Source organism: Squalius cephalus (genome assembly GCF_949319135.1).
Source record: "Squalius cephalus genome assembly, chromosome: 1".
Taxonomy (NCBI): Eukaryota; Metazoa; Chordata; class Actinopteri; order Cypriniformes; family Leuciscidae; genus Squalius; species Squalius cephalus.
In genome coordinates this window covers 54,145,173-54,164,467 of record NC_137122.1, presented here as the reverse complement: position 1 = coordinate 54,164,467, position 19,295 = coordinate 54,145,173, and the positions used below count along the sequence as shown (strand labels likewise).

Here is a 19,295-nt window from a genome sequence, read left to right as displayed (position 1 = left end):
ATGTAATAAACTTCTAGTCAGACATATATGAGGACAGAGGGTACATCACACCATACAGTATATGTACGTGTGTGTGTATATATATATAGAGTGAGAGAGAGTTGTAATTGAAATTACTCAACCCCCATTGCAGGTTTATTGACAACATTTACTGACTTTCAGCTATTTGCAATGAACAAATCAAATTGGAATAAATCAACACAACAAATGTTAACTGAAAATGCAACTTTTAATGGCGTATGCAGTCTCAAAATTATTTAACCCCTTCATGGCAAGCATCTTTAGTACTTAGTAGAACAGCCTTTTGCTGTTCTGACCTGCTGGAAACGAGATGTATAACCAGACAGCAGCTTCTGGCAGCGTTTCTGAGGAATCTGAGCCCATTCCTCATGAGCAATGGCCTCCAGATCAGTAATATTCTTACCTTCTTACCTTACCTATTCAACCGCCTTCTTCAAATCTCACCGGAGATTTTCTATGGGGTTCATGTCAGGTGACTGTGATGCCTCGTTATGCTCATAATTGTGCTCTTATAAACCAGTCTAACTCAAACGCTCTGGGAAAATGTTTTTAGATAAAAACTGAAAGAGTTGTCGGAAGCTCAGTGATGGTGATGTTGAAGTCACGGGACAGTGGTGTAGTTCGTTTATAGACTACCTTTAGCTTTTTACTTGCAACTGCAACTGCATTTAGGCTTCAAAATTCATAAAAGTTGTGAAAAATTACCTTGCTGGACAAAACATGGAATTATCATAAACTTTTGTTGATCACAGAGCTTGTTTTTTGTGATAATCCCAAAACCTATGGGAAAATCCTATTGGGTTTTTATCGAGGGAACCAGTGTGATGCGAACTGCCAGTTGGTCTAGGTCTACAAAGTGACGTCATTCCTGCATCCCTCTATTTATATGAGTTTGAGCACTTTTCTTGTGCTTTTGGGTCAGTAGTGGTGTATGTCCTGGAGTTGGCATGAATTTAGTACGTATCTTACTGTGCAAGCTGAAATCTCAGAGCCTGTTGCCACCAAGTCTTGCTGCAGGTCTTCTGCAGTCACTCGAGGGTTTTTCTGAACCTGCCGTCTCAGAAATCTGGTTACAGCCATTGATATCTTCCTTTTTCTGCCCCGTCCAGGTAGTGTAACCACTGTTCCTTAAACTTTGAACTTGCGAACATTGCTTCCAATGGTGTCTCCAGGAACATTTAGTGCCTTCGCTATCTTTTTGTATCCTGTTCCTTGTTTGTGAAGGGTGATGATTAGGGATGCACCGATACCATTTTTTCCAGCACGAGTCCGATACCGATACTCCCATTTTTGGTACTCGTCGATACCGATACTGAAAACCGATACCTGTATTTTCACTGCATTTCTAATTTTTTTAATGTATTAGTATATAAACCAAAAGAATATAAATCATATTAGTTGGCATAATTTGTTCATCAAATATATATTTCTTTCAGTTATTTTCATGCTTAATTAAGCCTGCTAAAATGCATTGTTTGAGCTTCTGTTACTTTCACTGTTCATTCTATTGCTTTATCATATTTTATATTTCATTTAATAGCACAGCACATATTTAGAGCGGCTCCAGAAGGGCTCAGTGCTGAGGACGTGTCAGTGGTACAAATGTTTAGACACCAGTGAAATATCAATTCTTTATTCCAATCTTGATCCTACCAGCCGAAATTATGTGAGTTTAAAACATTATTAAAGACTAGTAAGCAGTCAGTAATAAAATAAGAACAAATAATAAAATTACACATACTACTGGAAACCACTATTGGAAATGTGTTGAATGTTGTGGTTTACAAATGCAGGAAGTTTAAAGCTGAAAATCTCCTGAGTGTTTCTTAGATTGACAGAGAGACAGGAATGAGATCACCGCACAGAGCACAATCCCACGGGAAACAGACTGCGTCTTTGGAAGCTCCTGCGGTTGTAAACTGATTCAATATATTTGCTTTTTCATCAATGGAGACAACAGCACCGTCCCAACACCCAACAGCTCGCCCTGTTTAACAGTGGACCCTCACAGGGACCAATCCAAGGCTTCTAGCAAAACTTTTTGCTGCTTCTTTCCCCCTTTTCCAGAAAGTTTAAATTAGATCTTTTAAAATTAAAAGACTGTTTAAATCAAATCTTTAAAATTTTAATAAAATCGTATCCTCTATTTATCTTCCTAGAAGACTTCTGTGTGGTAGAAATGATTTTTTAAATGATTATTTTTACTAAACAGCATCTGTTCAAAAACTGTACAATTTTAAAGCAAAAGCAGTGCTTAGTCGTCTTAGATCTTATTTATGCAAAAATATTCAGCAGTATTTTTACAGTGTTTAAACTGTGATATTCAGGTCATCTTTCTGGTCTGTAAAACATGTAGTATTTTTTTTTTAAATGCCGCAGAAACAAAGAATGAAGACATCTTTCTATCAGGGACCCTCAGAATCTACGGTATAAAACAAAATACAGTGTAGTGGCGGAGCCAGGATTTTTTCATAGGGGTGGCCAGGCAAGGGCCAGCAACCAGTCTGGGGTGGCACAGAAATCTTAATTATTTTATCATAATTGGACTGTTTTAGTGCATACACAACTGAATAAAGTTAATTTGTACTTAATTGTAATTGAGATAGTAGTGAATTAGGATTCATGGAATACTGAATGAATTTTTTTTTTTTTTTTTTTTTTATTACCCACCACCTCATATTAAAATGAATTAAATAGTAATAAAAGGGCACACAATATAGCTAAAGTTCAACTTGCTCAGTTAGCTTGGTTCTGGTTCTCAAAATCTCCAATAGCTTGTTCTATTGCAGATAACAGATAACTAATGAAGTCCAAAGATTATTCAACCTTCAATGCGTTTTATATAATCAATATTAATTAATCAACTCTTCAATCAATTCTGAGTTTGTCAAATTTTTTTTAAAACTTTCTATATTAGGCTAGTTGTCAAAATAAATAATTGCAACAGTTCTATCATACCTAAATTAAAAAGGAAAACAAAAGTTCTCTTTTGAATCCCCATGTGCAAGAATGTGAACAAGGCAGAAGTCAACAGCACATAGGCTAATGTAAAATGTTATATTTTTCATAATGTAATGTTGCCAGAATGTAAAATTAGTTATTTTATGGATTTAAAAATTATCCATTTTTGGATATCTTTACAAATTAACGCAAAATGAATGCCTATCTTCTAGTACAAATGCACAGTGCTCACATTTATTTGGACATTAAAACATTACATATCAGTTTGTGCCTTATATTGTGATCTCACAGTCACATAGCAGAATATTTTAATCCAGACACATGTGACGCATATATAACAAATACATGCATGCAGTTTTGACAGCTTTAATCGCCTTTTTGATTCTTACATGAGTTAATTGACGACAACTACGGCTACAGCACACCGCATTTGCGCGTACCGCAAGCACAGTTCAATGGCTGTCAGACGTATGACAGAAAAGTTAGTTTTACTGACATTTGGCCTGACAACATCTCATCTTACCGAAGATAGCCAACTGAATAAGGACAACGCGCTTTTCTCAGCATCTCACAGAAGTGTCACAAGCTTTCACACACATTTTCTAAAATAAAAGTAGCATCAGAAAAAAAGGGAATTACGTTTGTTGACTGCACACTATTCGACTTACTCAAAACGGTCTTGCAACCCACCAGTTGAGAAAGATTGACTCTATATTTACTCAGTGTTCGAATTGAGGGGGGGCTGGGGGGGTCCGGGACCCCCCATAAGCATCAAGGGACCCCCCATAAGGCCCAAAACAATTACCTTGGGGGGTCCCCTGGTTTTTCATTAAAACTATAGAAACATAATTTATTAGGTAATATATATATATATATATATATATATATATATATATATATATATATATATATATATATATATATATATAATCAAAGTATTGCGCTGCCGCTCCCATAGAAAGTAATTCAAATTAGATTTGCGTCGCTCAAGTGCGCCACACGCTGTTTTCTGAAGGAATTTACAGACTGTTGAATTTATAAACAGACACATTTTATGTATCGTGCCATTTATACGCCAAAAATAGTTTTTTTTTTTGTTTTGTTTTTTCCGTGATACGCACTGCAAACCCCTTGGGTAGGATTAGGGGTGTGGAGTATGTGCGTATTACACGCCATAAAGTGCGTACATCATATGCACGCAAAAACTATTTTTGGCGAATAAATGTGTACGAGAAATACATTTCGTGCTATAGATAAGCACTTTCACGAGAGTCTGGCAGAGTGGATCCTCATTTTCACCTCACAATGACGGTAAGATAATATTTCTTTCTTTTATGATTGTTTGGTAATTTACTGATCTGAATAGAATCGACATTAACGCTTGTCCGGGACACGTGCGTGTGTTTTTTAAGGGACAAGTGAAAGAGAATTGTACTTGCCCAACCGGACAAATGCCCTGATTAAAACAATTTTCAATATCAAAAAAATAAAATAAGAAATAACGTAGCCTACTCGGTTACTAACGTAACCTCAGTTCCCTGAGAGTAGGGAAAGAGTATAGAGAGTACAAATTAGGGAAAGAAATGCCCTTTATAAAGCTAAAAAAAATATTCTGATAGGAGTGTTTTCCAACAGTGATGTAATGAAACATTGACAATTTAAGTTTGATGGGAGTAAAGCCTCTGTTTAGGCTGGAAATGTAATGTTGACAAAAGAAGAACTTTTATTTTAAATAAATCTTAATTTTAAATCAGCCTACTTCAGTGTGATATTTTATCATATTATCATGCTTAACACTGAGAATTTGAATAATTGAAATGTGATGATCAGATGCAAATATCTAAATCAGAGAATATCATATAGGTTCGGGAGGTTGGCGGGTGGATTATTTATTTTTAACAGCAGATTCGGGGGACTCAAAGTGCACCAGATTAATGAATTTATCTTTAAAATGTACAAAATTTTCTTCCGGGGGGGCATGCCCCCGGACCCCCCTAGAGGGACCCCCCAAGAGCTTTGACACAATTCGAACACTGTATTTACTATGTGCATATCACTGTCTGATGTTCTGCTGAAGCTCATTCTGAGGTGAAGTTGGAGTGCGTCTGAAAGTCTCACGTTTTTTGTGGTCTTAAAGAGACGGTTCAGCGTTTTAAAAAACGCAATTTTTGTCAATAAAAAAAGACAGAAACAGCAGTTGTGAGAGGGGTGGCCAAAGGGGTGGCCAAGCTTAGACCAAGGGTGGCCATGGCCACCCCTGGCCACCCCCTAGCTCCGCCACTGTGTCAGCCTGCACTGATTTACCAGCAAAATACATTACATTGCAAGAAAAACTGAAGTTGTAGTCTGATGATTCCTTTTTCTGAATAATCTCACCAAGTGTTGGGTGTTTTATGACTACTGAAGGCGTCACGTCCTTGGATGTTTCGCACCTACAGCCCCTTGAATATGGTGCGTAAATAAGGGTAATTCAAATGCAGAAAACATTCCTCAACTCTACCCAGCCAACACGTTTATGTGGGGCCCATATGGGTTACAAATGGGCGACAGGGGTACAGAGTGGGCATGGGCTCAAAATGGGCTTCTTATCTGGGGCACATATGGGTTACAAATGGGCTACAGGGGTACAGAGTGGACATGGGCTCAAAAGGGGCTTCTTATCTGGGGCCCATATGGGTTACAAATGGGCTACAGGGGTACAGATGGACATGGGCTCAAAAGGGGCTTCTTATCTGGGGCCCATATGGGTTACAAATGGGCTACAGGGGTACAGATGGACATGGGATCAAAAGGGGCTTCTTATCTGGGGCCCATATGGGTTACAAATGGGCTACAGGGGTACAGATGGACATGGGACCAAAAGGGGCTTCTTATCTGGGGCCCATATGGGTTACAAATGGGCTACAGGGGTACAGATGGACATGGGATCAAAAGGGGCTTCTTATCTGGGGCCCATATGGGTTACAAATGGGCTACAGGGGTACAGATGGACATGGGATCAAAAGGGGCTTCTTATCTGGGGCCCATATGGGTTACAAATGGGCTACAGGGGTACAGATGGACATGGGATCAAAAGGGGCTTCTTATCTGGGGCCCATATGGGTTACAAATGGGCTACAGGGGTACAGATGGACATGGGCTCAAAAGGGGCTTCTTATCTGGGGCCCATATGGGTTACAAATGGGCTACAGGGGTACAGATGGACATGGGATCAAAAGGGGCTTCTTATCTGGGGCCCATATGGGTTACAAATGGGCTACAGGGGTACAGATGGACATGGGATCAAAAGGGGCTTCTTATCTGGGGCCCATATGGGTTACAAATGGGCTACAGGGGTACAGATGGACATGGGCTCAAAAGGGGCTTCTTATCTGGGGCCCATATGGGTTACAAATGGGCTACAGGGGTACAGAGTGGACATGGGCTCAAAATGGGCTTCTTATCTGGGGCCCATATGGGTTACAAATGGGCTACAGGGGTACAGATGGACATGGGCTCAAAAGGGGCTTCTTATCTGGGGCCCATATGGGTTACAAATGGGCTACAGGGGTACAGATGGACATGGGCTCAAAAGGGGCTTCTTATCTGGGGCCCACTTGGGTCAACTAAGTAGGTCCAACATGGGCAAACCCAGATGGGCTCCCTATGTGAGACCTAGTCAGTTCACTAATGGGAAATGAGTAGGCTACATACCCAGCCAGCACATGACCGACCTTCAACGTTGAAATATGGTTGAAATAATGTCAGTTTGTTGTTGAAAAAGATTAACAAAAACCATTCTAAATCAACGTTGACATTTTTACAAGATCCCCAGCCAACACATGTGGGGCCCAAACGGGCTGCAAATGGGCTGATATCCGGGGCTCACCTGGGCTACCCAACTGGGAACCCAGCTAATTTTGGTTTTGTTGGCCACGGATTCACGCGCAAACATTTACATCACGTTTCCCAGCTCAACGTGGATTCATCCGCAGACACCAGAGGACAATCTGGACAGAGCTTGCCCCAGCTAACACACCCATGTGGGGCCCAAACGGGCTGCAAATGGGCTGATATCCGGGGCCCACATGGGCTACCCAACTGGGAACCCAGCTAATTTTGGCCGCGGTTTCCGTGGTGGCCCCACATGTGTTAGCCCAGATGGGTTGATGATGGGCTCTTGATGGGCTCCATATCGGGCCCATGTGGGTAACCTAGGTAGCACCCATTTAGGGCCTACAGGAGTCTGCCCAGATGGGTTGATGATGGGCTCTTGATGGGCTCCATATCGGGCCCATGTGGGTAACCTAGGTAGCACCCATTTAGGGCCTACAGGAATCTGCCCACATGGGTTGATGATGGGACCCATATAGGTCTTATCTAGGGCTCTTATGGGCCACAACGGGTATATATATGGGCTACCATATTTGTCTGTTTGGGTTACCTTATTTTACAGTAAACCCCTAAATACAATCATTACATGTAATCCACTAAACTATACTAAAATGTTAAAGGTATTCAATGAACAGAAACCAGTAGTTCACTTTTAAAGTTACTTTATTAAGCAAATACAAGTATCACAAAACAAGAAAAGAAAAAAGTAAAAGATTTAAAACACTTCTAAATCAGCGTTGACATTTTTACAAGATCTGTATGTTGAAACAACATACAGCAGAAATATCTGCCTTTCAACATTATTGTGACAATTAATTAGCATTTCATAATTTTTTTGATATAACAGCTCTTCAGTATATGTTAAAATATAATTATCATTATTAACAATAATAGTTTCAAACCTTTTGCCTTATGTGATTTTGTTTGAATTTACAATTTTGTCTGCTTGCCTAACCGTTTACATTGCATTATTACATTTGTATTCATACACTGTCATGTCATTTGACTAATTAATTAAATAATAATACAGACTGCAAATAAAACTCAATACACCGCTATGTTAACTGTTATTAAACTATTGTTATTGGTTGTTTCGCCGTTTTACTTTGAGCATGATTGGTTAATCTGTCTGTCTTCCAGGAAACTGTCCAATGAGAATGTGCGCGGCTCTGCGCGGCTCAGTCACCGACCGAGAGTAACGGACGTATTTTCAAATTTAAAATAGGCGCGCACTGAGCAGCAGCTGAGCTGCTGCTTGCATTGATTAGCCTACTCGGTCAGACCTGGATTATTTTATATCTGCCTGTTGAATTCTTAAATTTTGAGCGAATTTAAGTTGATATCAATGAAGAACAAAAGCTGGAATGTGAACAGAGGAAGGGTTCGTACGTGGTCTGTAAAAATACTGGCGATATCAGGTAAGAAAACATTTTTCAGTCCTTATAGCAGTCAGTTAAATTAACGTTAACGTTTATGGACATGAGAAACGTTAACAGTCATAGGCTTAATGCAACCTTATACGTTCAATAAGTTATCTCTGTGTGTGTTTTTGTACTGCTGTAGCAATATAAGCACGTATTTCAATGTAATTTAGTACCATCTGACATTGCTGTGTTTTGTTGTTGGTAACGTTGTGTGTTTAATGTCAGCTAACGTTAGTTTAAAAACGCATGAGAGGTAAAAAAGCGTTGGAATGAGTAAAGTGATAAAACAGTCATTTATTCGTTAGAAGTATGTTTACATAACCTCTTCAAACACTGATAACAGTATTGGAAATATATTTGTTTACATTTTTTTTTTTTTTTTTTTTTTTTTTTTTTGTGTGTGCTTCCCAAGCGGCAACCTCCCCGTCTCTCTCTTGAAACCAACACGGAAGTGAGTTAAACTGCAATTCGTTGACTGGCCGCTTGAGGCTGTTGTCAGAAGTGAGTCAAATCTGTATCTCCTCCATGTTAAAATGCCAAATTTTACAGCAGAAAAAAACGTGTTTAAAGCCTGGTGTCTGTATGTGGATTTGGTCTATACAGCTCATTTTGCCCTTCATAACAACTGTGAGGGGGGTGAATTATTTTATAACTCGTCCGTTTAGTTGATTAATATTTAAATTTAAGGGTGTGGCCAAGCTACTTGAGTGACAGATGGATTGCCGCTGTCAGTGCTAGCCGTTTGTCTGCTGTTACTAGCCGTCACTTCACCTCAGCAATGTTAGCTGCTGAACTGGCCATCTCTGCAGTGTTTGTGCTTTTTTTCGGGATTATTATTTCATACAATTTAATACTTGGGTAACGTTACAAAGCCCACGTCTTTGGATTCCGTCGTTATCGTTCGAGAGAAAAACCAGAGCTGTATTTCAGTTGTTTTCCTTTGTGAACCTGCACTAATGGATGTCTGGCAATTTCGTTGCTTTTTGGGGTTTTCAAATTTAAAACGTCAATAAATGCTCGTTCGTTCTGCTCTCACGGAACAGATGGATTATAATATATTAATATGCTTATGTAAGTTACCGTCAGATGAAATCATGCAGGCGTCGGCGCTTTCTCCGTCCGTGCAATAAATGCACATGAATGAGCGCGGATTTTCTAGCGCATTTACTTGCACTTCAAAGGCAATATATCTATGGTTTAACGGTTAAACCATAACCCATTTGAGAGACGGCCAACATCAGAATTTAAAATGGACTGAATAAGCTCTCTACGAACTTGAGCGATGCCGCGCTGACGGACCATGAAAGAGTGACTGACATGTATGCACATAAATCACCTTCATACACAAACACTCTCGAAGTAATACACAGTCTCACTTGTAGCCATGTCTTTTAACTATTATAATATTTCGAAGGGCAAAAATAGGAACGTTTAATTGGCTTTACATCATCAGCTAACTCGATCACGTCGAGCTAACTTAGGTGATTTCAGATAGCCATAGCCAAGCTCCTCAGCTCCACTCACGCTCCGCCTGTTTGCCTATTTTCTGTTATCCGGGAGTGACGCAAAGCCAAGATGGCGACGGCCGGCTCCGCCCACTTTAGGCTTCAAAAATGCTCTTCAGAAACCTACGGGTGACGTCACGGACACTACGTCCATATTTTTTTACAGTCTATGGTGCTTCCCTTGCAATGATACACATTTCTGATGGGATTGCCATGCTTAAAGTTTATGTTTACATTTTTAATCATCATGTAACAACTAACAGTCTCAAAGATGACATTACTAGGGCTGGATTTATTGGATGGGATGCACGCTACAATGTTCCATTCATTCATCAACTGAAAACAGGTTGACTAATCGATTCTTGGGATTTAAGAATTGATATTGTTTCGTAAAAATGAGAATCAAATAAAATCGAGAAATCAATATTTTTTACCCAGCCCTTGACATTACTCAGTTCATGTAGTGTGAATGTTATAATGGCAAACGTTTTTTTTTTTTTAAATTTAAGATTGTTTGAAGGAATGATATAAGAAAATACTGCTTTTTAAGGACTTTTCATTGAATAATTTCTTCTTTCCCCCTCTTCAGATTCGCCAAGGACCAGCTGATTACTGGCAATTTGGTGGAGGATTATTCTTTAGCTGCTACATTGCACTATCACTTCTGGTACAGATTCATTGGCCTTTTGTGTTATTTTTTATTTTACTTGATTTAATAAATTACTTTTAATTAGTAGCCTACAATGTATGGTTAGGATTCTGAATTAAAACAGTGTAATGTTTCTCCACAAATATTATCAGAAATATACGGAGCCCCCAGGGGTCAGGCAAATTGTTGAAACAATATAAACCTGCATTGAAAGATATAGGCCTAATTCAAAGAGCAACAGACCACAACCCTCTCAGCTCAACACCACAATTTGTTGATTTCTTCATCTGTTTTAAAGATGAAATCATGACCTTATCATTATAGTAATCGTAACTGACACATGGGAGTAATATTAATTTTTTTACAATTCCATGTTGGGGCTCTGAAGAATTGCTTGTGTGAATACATAAAATGTGTTTTAGAATGGATAGTGTTGTATACTTTGTTTTCTACCCGACTAATTGAACTGTAAAGTGAAAATCTTGTACATGACTTATTTTGTATTGAGTTTTTCTTGCTTTTATTTATACAGGATAGTACAGACAGCAGGCAAGAAGTGAAGAGGAAGTGATGGCATCAGGAGCAGCACAACCAAAAGCTTGTGACCCCATGGAAGTTGTCCGAGTGCGTGGAAGAACAAGTGTAAGTGCAGAAGCCGATCTTAGGATGTAGTGGAGGAAGTGTATGAAGAAGATATAAAGGAGCCAACTTGTTTAGTTTTTAAAATTGAACTAAGAGCCAGTGCAAATGTTGTAAAACAGGAGAAATATGTTCTGTAACATAACATTAGAGCGAGTAGACTTTGTAAAGTTGCTACTACTTACATGTCAAGTGATAAGCAATATTGGAGTTGGATGAATGATGGGCAAATATTTGGTTTTCTAACTTGTCCTGGGAACCCTCAGTACTGCACACCCACTTCAGATCTTGCAGTTTCTATAAATGAGCTAATGTGATGAATCCGGTATATTAGATGAGGGAAACGTACAAAGTCTGCATCTGAAAACTTAGGCAGCTGACTCATTGCCTCGCTGCCCTATCAGGCAACGACTTAGCAGGCAGCGTTTACACACTAAGGTGCCTCACAAAACCGATTTAGTTTAGTTTTTATTTATTTGAGCAGTAACCATTCTGATTTCAGACAGACTTATGAGGCAGCATAACGGTTTAATGATCTTCAACACTAATTATTTTTTAGAAATTACTTCAAAGTGGTAAAAGTTGGTCAAAATGTACATTTTGTGCTTCCAATATGTGCAGTGCAGGGGGTGTTCCAGGACAGGTTTGCAAACCCCTTATCTAGATACACTTGATGTGGGGCACCAAAAGGCTAACCTGACACATCTGATTGAACTGTGAAAAGGAATTAAAAAAGTGGCATAATGGTTGACTGATTTATTTTCTCTTTTCAAAGGGCCGTTGGGAGAGTGACAACAGAGGAGTGAGAAGCTGCACGGTTATTGTTTTGTTTGTGAAATGGTTAATTTTTCAGATATGCATATATAACGTGTGCATATATATATATATATATATATATATTACTTTTTTCTTCTCTTGTTTTGTGATACTTGTACTTGCTTAATAAAGTAACTTTAAAAGTGAACTACTGGTTTCTGTTCATTGAATACCTTTAACATTTTAGTATAGTTTAGTGGATTACATGTAATGATTGTATTTAGGGGTTTACTGTAAAATAAGGTAACCCAAACAGACAAATATGGTAGCCCATATATATACCCGTTGTGGCCCATAAGAGCCCTAGATAAGACCTATCTGGGTCCCATCATCAACCCATCTGGGCAGATTCCTGTAGGCCCTAAATGGGTGCTACCTAGGTTACCCACATGGGCCCGATATGGAGCCCACCAAGAGCCCATCATCAACCCATGTGTGCAGACTCCTGTAGGCCCTAAATGGGTGCTACCTAGGTTACCCACGTGGGCCCGATATGGAGCCCATCAAGAGCCCATCATCAACCCATGTGTGCAGACTCCTGTAGGCCCTAAATGGGTGCTACCTAGGTTACCCATATGGGCCCGATATGGAGCCCATCATCAACCCATGTGTGCAGACTCCTGTAGGCCCTAAATGGGTGCTACCTAGGTTACCCATATGGGCCCGATATGGAGCCCATCAAGAGCCCATCATCAACCCATGTGTGCAGACTCCTGTAGGCCCTAAATGGGTGCTACCTAGGTTACCCATATGGGCCCGATATGGAGCCCATCAAGAGCCCATCATCAACCTATCTGGGCTAACACATGTGGGACCACCACGGAAACCGCGGCCAAAATTAGCTGGGTTCCCAGTTGGGTAGCCCAGGTGGGCCCCGGATATCAGCCCATTTGCAGCCCGTTTGGGCCCCACATGGGTGTGTTGGCTGGGTAGCGTTACACTGGCTGCTCCAAACTCCTGAAACATCTGTGACGTGTTTAACAAGAAGTTCTGTTGAAGAAGAAAACCTTCCTTATGCACAGCAGAAAAACAGAGGATTCTTTTAACCAAGCTTCTTCATGAAGATGTCATGTCTTCTTCGTTTCTGATGTCCAATGATGTAGGTGGATTTGTTTCGGCAAGGCATCACGCACAGTCAAACTCTACGCTATGGCATTTTTTGTGTGTTTCTTGACATTATCTCTGTGTTACTTGCTATATGTTTATTTGTTTTTGTTTAACCGTGATTGGAACCAGTTTTCCCCACCTCAAAGAATATGTTACAGACGTAATAATGGTTCTGTCAGGACCACTACCGTCAAATACGATTGACAATTAGCATACAGTTTGGATTGGCGGTATGGTTCCGTTCTGGGCGAGAACTCCCTGCGCATCCATGCAGCTTAGCATAGGTCAAAACATATGCATGTGTGAATTGTTCACAATAGATCCATAACAAGCCTTTAGAAAGTAGATAGGATGAAATTTAAAATGCTAAAGTTCAGTCCCTGAAGCATTTATTAAATTGTCTCGAGTAAAATTAAAACACAATGTACCTATTTTATATAACCCTACACCTATTGTATATAACCCTACACATCAACTTTTAAACAGTAATACATTCTGAAGAAAATCAAGCCTAGCGTTAGTTCTGGCAGGACACGTTAGTCAAGCTTGCATCAACTGACTCTCAACTGATCCACGTGCACCTATAGGAATACGACGCCTATCACCATATACATATATAAGCTCCTTCAGTGTTATCAGCAGCGATCGCGTTTCTCAGGAGCTCATTACCCTCCTCCCTCCCCAGCTCCTCCTCTCGTCAGTCAGGATTTGGCATTCTGGTTCCCCTTGAATCAGAATAAATTCTTGAATTATGTTGTACTTTAAAAGCTTGAATTAAATATATTTGCAAACATTCATGTTGGTTCTGTTCTGTCTCCCCTAAGGAGGGTTATTGCTGTAAAAAATGATCGTGATTTTAACAGTAAAAGACTGTAAAAATTCTACAGTGAAAAACTGTTAATTGGTTAACAGAAATTTTCCGTACTATATACGGTAAATAACTGTGATCGATCTAATGGTACATTTAATGTCATTTTACTGTAAAATACCGTTAAATTGACAGTTTTTGGAAGTAAAAACGAACAAGTCATTGTATAATTTACAGTGAAAAAACGTAAATTGACATTCCCACAATTCCCTGCGTGACACTTCACATTTGATGTATTTTTGTTGAAATAACTGTTTCGTCATAGTTTTCTTAGTTTTTTTTATAATCAGTTATGTACATTAGGGTTTTATGTTACATTTAATATTGTTAAATTAATGTTTATTGTATTTTTTAAATTTCATGTGTTACCATGATGGTGTTTAATGTTTGTGTGAATGACACTGTGCACCTTCTATATATATGTTAATATTAACTTTCTTATGGAAGAACTACTTGTGATGAGCTTTGATTAATCATGTAACTCTCATTACTGCTGAGATTGTTGGTTTGTCAGTGTAATACTATGGTACAAAACAGATATTAATACTTCAATAGGTCGGTAAATTAACATTATATCATATTACTGAAATCCAATGTTAAATATACATGTTTAAAATGTTAAATTTACATGTAACTCCGTAAGTATGTTTACGGTTTGATGTGTTTTTTACAGTATTGTTCTGGAAACCACAGCTGCCAGTTTTTTTCCGTAAAAACAAAGGGATTTTTTTTACAGTGTATGTAATAAACCATTCTTATTTTGTATTTGGTTCAATTTGTTTATTATAGTAGAAGTCAAAGGTAATCAGTAAGAGGTATCATTAAGTGGTATCCATCTTTTGGCAAGTAACATCACGATGGAGTTTTCCTTCAAATTATTAGCTATGTGTTCAAAATCTTTACAATTTTAAAGCGAAAATGAAGGAGGGTCGCCGGTTCCAAGTTCCGTGTAAATCAATCAAGAGGGAAGAAGCTAAACGGCATTTTTGGAACTTGTCCTGAGGGGAATATACAAGTTGTGAAGACTAAGCTGGTGAGTGTTTTTGCCACAAAAATTTGACTTAGACTCTGAGACATTAGCTAATTATTTGAAGGATAAACTCCATCGTGATGTTACTTGCCAAAAGATGGATACCACTCGGAATCGATACAGTTCCTTTAAAGTACACTGTAAAAATAAAAGGTGCCTGGAGGAACCTTTTGGGGTTCTTCACTTTGCCACACCGGCGGAACCGCACTGTAAAACTTTACTGTAAATTTACAGCGAATTTCCTACAGAATTGTACTGTATTTCCATAATACAGTATTAGGCTGTATATTTTACAGAACAGCTGTAAATATACAGCACATTTCTGTTTTCAACCCGATAAATTCGTAATACAGTATCATACTGTAAAAGCACTGCATTGTGGGATTGATTTCTTTCGCGCTCAATTCAGTTCAAATGTGACGCGAGCCGACAGTAGCTACTACAGGCAAACTTGATTTGTCAGCGGGATTCAACTGAACAGAATAATCATTCCTGTTAACAAGATAAACAGTGTTTGCAAATCTGTGAGCAATTTTTAAGCTTTTGTGAGCTTCGGTTCGTGTTTCAAACATTAACTTAGTTGTCTGTGACGCAGCAGAAAATGGGCGACATTAACGTGCTACATGAAGACGGATGGAAGAATTTGTCATCTGAATAACCTGCGCCTGTGACGATTAGTGGGATTTAGAGTTTGAGAAGATGGAAAATTGTTCAACTGAGTGATACGGTAAGCCAATTTATTTTGTTTTTTTGCGTTCGCATTTCTACATTGTTTTCACAAATGCTTATTTGGTTTGATCTTGCGATCGCGGTTTTCTACCGCGGCCGCGCAAACAATTCACTCTGTTCCACCTGTTTACCAAGTAAGTTAACGTTAACTTCGATATTTCACATAATAGGCAACATATACCATGTTATTTGCATGACCTGCTTTTGATATATATTTTTCGTTTCAGGCTTTGTAATCTGATGACGGTCCAGTGCTAATGTAAGTGCTTTTAAGTAGTGTTACAGTTATAGTCTATGTGGTAAAAAAAAAAAAAAAAATGCTATTAAATGCTGTCAGTTCTGTGATCGTGCTTTTGAATCGTTGTCAGAATTTTCAATTTTGCTAGCATAAAAAAATCCATGTTAATGCTGTTTTCAAATGTAGTATTCCTGATTGCCGTGCCATCCCAGACAGCAACATAATGTGGCCCAGATGTGGGCCGGATCTGGGCCGTGTGCAATCCATGTGGCCCAGATGTGGGCCGGATCTGGGCCAAACTATGTTGCTGTCTGGGATATGTTCCTACAAATTGCCTAACAATTCAAAGAGAAGTTAGGCGGTGTTATCCTTCAAGCAGATAAGTAGATGATATTCAACAAATCTCATTAATCTGTAATATATGTTTTATGTTTTGGTTCTGTTGATCATGGTTGTGCTGTCCTTTTAAAAAATTGTTTCAGGAATTTGCAACGCTGATGTCCAGCAATCTACATTTGCCAGAGAGTCCACGCCTTATTTCCTGGTATGTAAACATTAAAGGTTTAAGTTTAAACCTAAAATGAAAAGCCATCATTTACTCACTCCACTGCAAAATATGTTTTTCTTAATTAGTGTTTTTTTCTTGTTTCCAGTCCAGATATCTAAAATTCTTACATGAAGAAGCATTTAATTGACAAGTAAAAAGTGTCTTGTTTTCTGAAAGAATAAGTAAAAATTTAGTGAGTTTATGCTTAAAACAAGCAAAATAATATGGCAGTGCGTTTTAGTGTTCTTCTAACCCTAATCAATTTTAATTTTTAGGTGAAAATTTTAATTTATAGAACTATGAATAGATAGACAACTACATCGAACCACAGTGGAACCCACAATAGTTATTTTAATTATTAATATTATTTATTAATTCATTTTATTTTATTTTTTTTCAATTACAGGTCAATCTCTAAGCAACCAGTGCTGGACATTACGTTTGGAAGGTCAAGGTGTGTGTGGAAAGGATCACAGCCTAACTTCATCGCTGGCCTGGCAGCGCTGTTTGCCTCCTCCTATAACTTCAGCTTGCAGTACCAGGAAGAGGCAGCACCTTGAGTTTGTTCAGAGGTTAGTCATTAGCATATTTGCCATTCATATAAATATTAGACTGAATTGTGACTTGTCTTGACAGTATTTATTAAGCTGACTGACTACTGGTATGAACAATATGGCCCTGGTTTCCATACTGGGCTTAGCTTAAAGGGTTAGTTCACCCAAAAATGAAAATTATGTCATTAATGACTCACCCTCATGTCACTCCAAACCCGTAAGACCTCCGTTTCTCTTCTGAAGACATCTTAAGATATTTTAAATTTATTCCGAGAGGATTTCTGTCCCTCCATTGTAAGTGAATATATACATTTTGGTCCAAAATGAACAAAAACTACGACTTTATTCAACATTGTATTCTCTTCCGGTCTGTTTTCCATCCGCGTTCACGAGTCCACATTGACGCTGCTGACGTGTTATCTGGTGCGTCAATATGGACTCGTGAACGCGGATGGAAAACAGACCGGAAGAGAATACAATGTTGAATAAAGTCGTAGTTTTTGTTCATTTTGGACCAAAATGTATATTCGATGCTTCAAAACATTCTAAATAACCCACTGATGTCACATGGACTACTTTGATGATGTCTTTATTACCTTTATGGACGTGAACAGTGACACGTCCATTGACTTACAATGGAGGGACAGAAAGCTCTCGTAATAAATCTAAAATATCTTAAGATGTCTTCAGAAGAGTTCAGAGGTCTTACGGGTTTGGAGTGACATGAGGGTGAGTCATTAATGACATCATTTTCATTTTTGGGTGAACTAACCCTTTAAGACAGGTCTAGGCCTTAATAAAATTAGGGTATTTAAGCAGCTTTTATAAAAATGTCTAATAAAAAAAAAAACATTACTGGTGTGCATCTTGAGACAAAACAGTGGCAGTCACATATTTAAGATATGTCAGTGCAAGTTGTTTTCAGTTGAAGGATTAGTGAAAATTCTATCATTAATTACACACCCTCATGTTGTTCCAAACCTGTAAGACCTTTGTTAATCTTCAGAACACAAATGAAGATATTTTTGATGAAATCTGAGAGGTTTCTGAACCAGCCATAGACAGAAATGTCTTTGCAACTTTCAAGGCCCAGAAAGGTAGTAAAAACATTGTTTACATAATCCATGCAACTACAGTGGTGCAACCTGTTTTGTGCACAAAAAAAAAAAAAAAAAAAAAACACATTATTCAACAATCTCTACTCTTTCACGTCATTCTCCTACGCTGTTGACGTAGTGTAAACAGTGTCAAGTCACCTTCATTTATATAGCGCTTTTAACAATATAGATTGTTTCAAAGCAGCTTTACAGTGATAATAGGAAATTACAGTAACATAGATTGTTTTGGCTTTACAGCAGCTCTAGAATATAGTTATTAGATTGACTATTTTTGACTGTCAAAATGCAGGCGGACACAGCTTCCGTGAGTTGTTCAAAATCTTTATTTTTAGTAAACTCTGCGTACACAAACAATGTTCTCAATGCTGGAGTTCATGTGTAGAGCCCCTGGTGATACTTCGAGCACAGTTTCATGTTGTGTCGAGCCTCCTTAGTGTTTTAAAAAATAGCGATTTTTAATGCTATCATAGTCCAAGCACTCCCATTCAAAAGGCAATTAGACCGAAAACGAAAATACGGTCAAACTTAAGTGGCGTTTCCATCCTAATTATGCTTTTAAATGAAAGTTTGCCTCTGGTAGATTAACAAAAAGACCCTAGGTTGCATTTTGGCGAGAGTTACCCTTTAATACACTCCGGCCTACTCATCCTCACAAAACAGTGTAGGAGAATGACATGTAAGAGAAGAGGTTATTTTGGGGTTATTTTGCGCACAAAAAGTATTCTCGTCACTTAATAATATTAAGGTTGAACCACTGTAGTTATATGTTCTATTTACCAATGTTTTTACCACCTTTCTGGGCTTTGAGAGTTGCAATGACATTGATGTCAATGGAGGGACAGAAACCTCCCAGATTTCATCAAAAATATCTTAATTTGTGTTCCGAAGACGAACGAAAGTCTTAAGGGTGAGCAATAATGACAGAATTTTCATTTTTGGGTGCAAACATGCATTTTAGTCTGGTAAATGTCATGTTTAACATTATCATGTAGTCATGTATGCAATAAACATTGCAAGGCTTGCAATTAAAGTTAAATTATTTCTGTCACAAAGGTTTGGGCTGGATTCTGGCAATGTGTGCTCTATATAAACAGAGTCTATGGCTGCCTTTCCACTGATACTCTGATGGGACCTGATGAGGGGATGATATTAAAAGTTGTAGAATAAAACTTTAAATCTGGCAACCCCACTTCCAAAAGTTTAGTTAGTTGACAGT

General features: G+C 38.5%; 1 long non-coding RNA gene across 1 annotated transcript; it reads left to right on the top strand.

Moving 5' to 3' along the window:
- The first annotated feature begins 16,329 nt into the window (after positions 1–16,329).
- LOC307169127 lies at positions 16,330–18,939 on the top strand. The gene is made up of 3 exons (XR_013823049.1): positions 16,330–16,404; positions 16,814–16,979; positions 18,890–18,939. It is a non-coding gene; the product is annotated as an uncharacterized lncRNA (long non-coding RNA).
- The last annotated feature ends 356 nt before the right edge of the window (positions 18,940–19,295 follow it).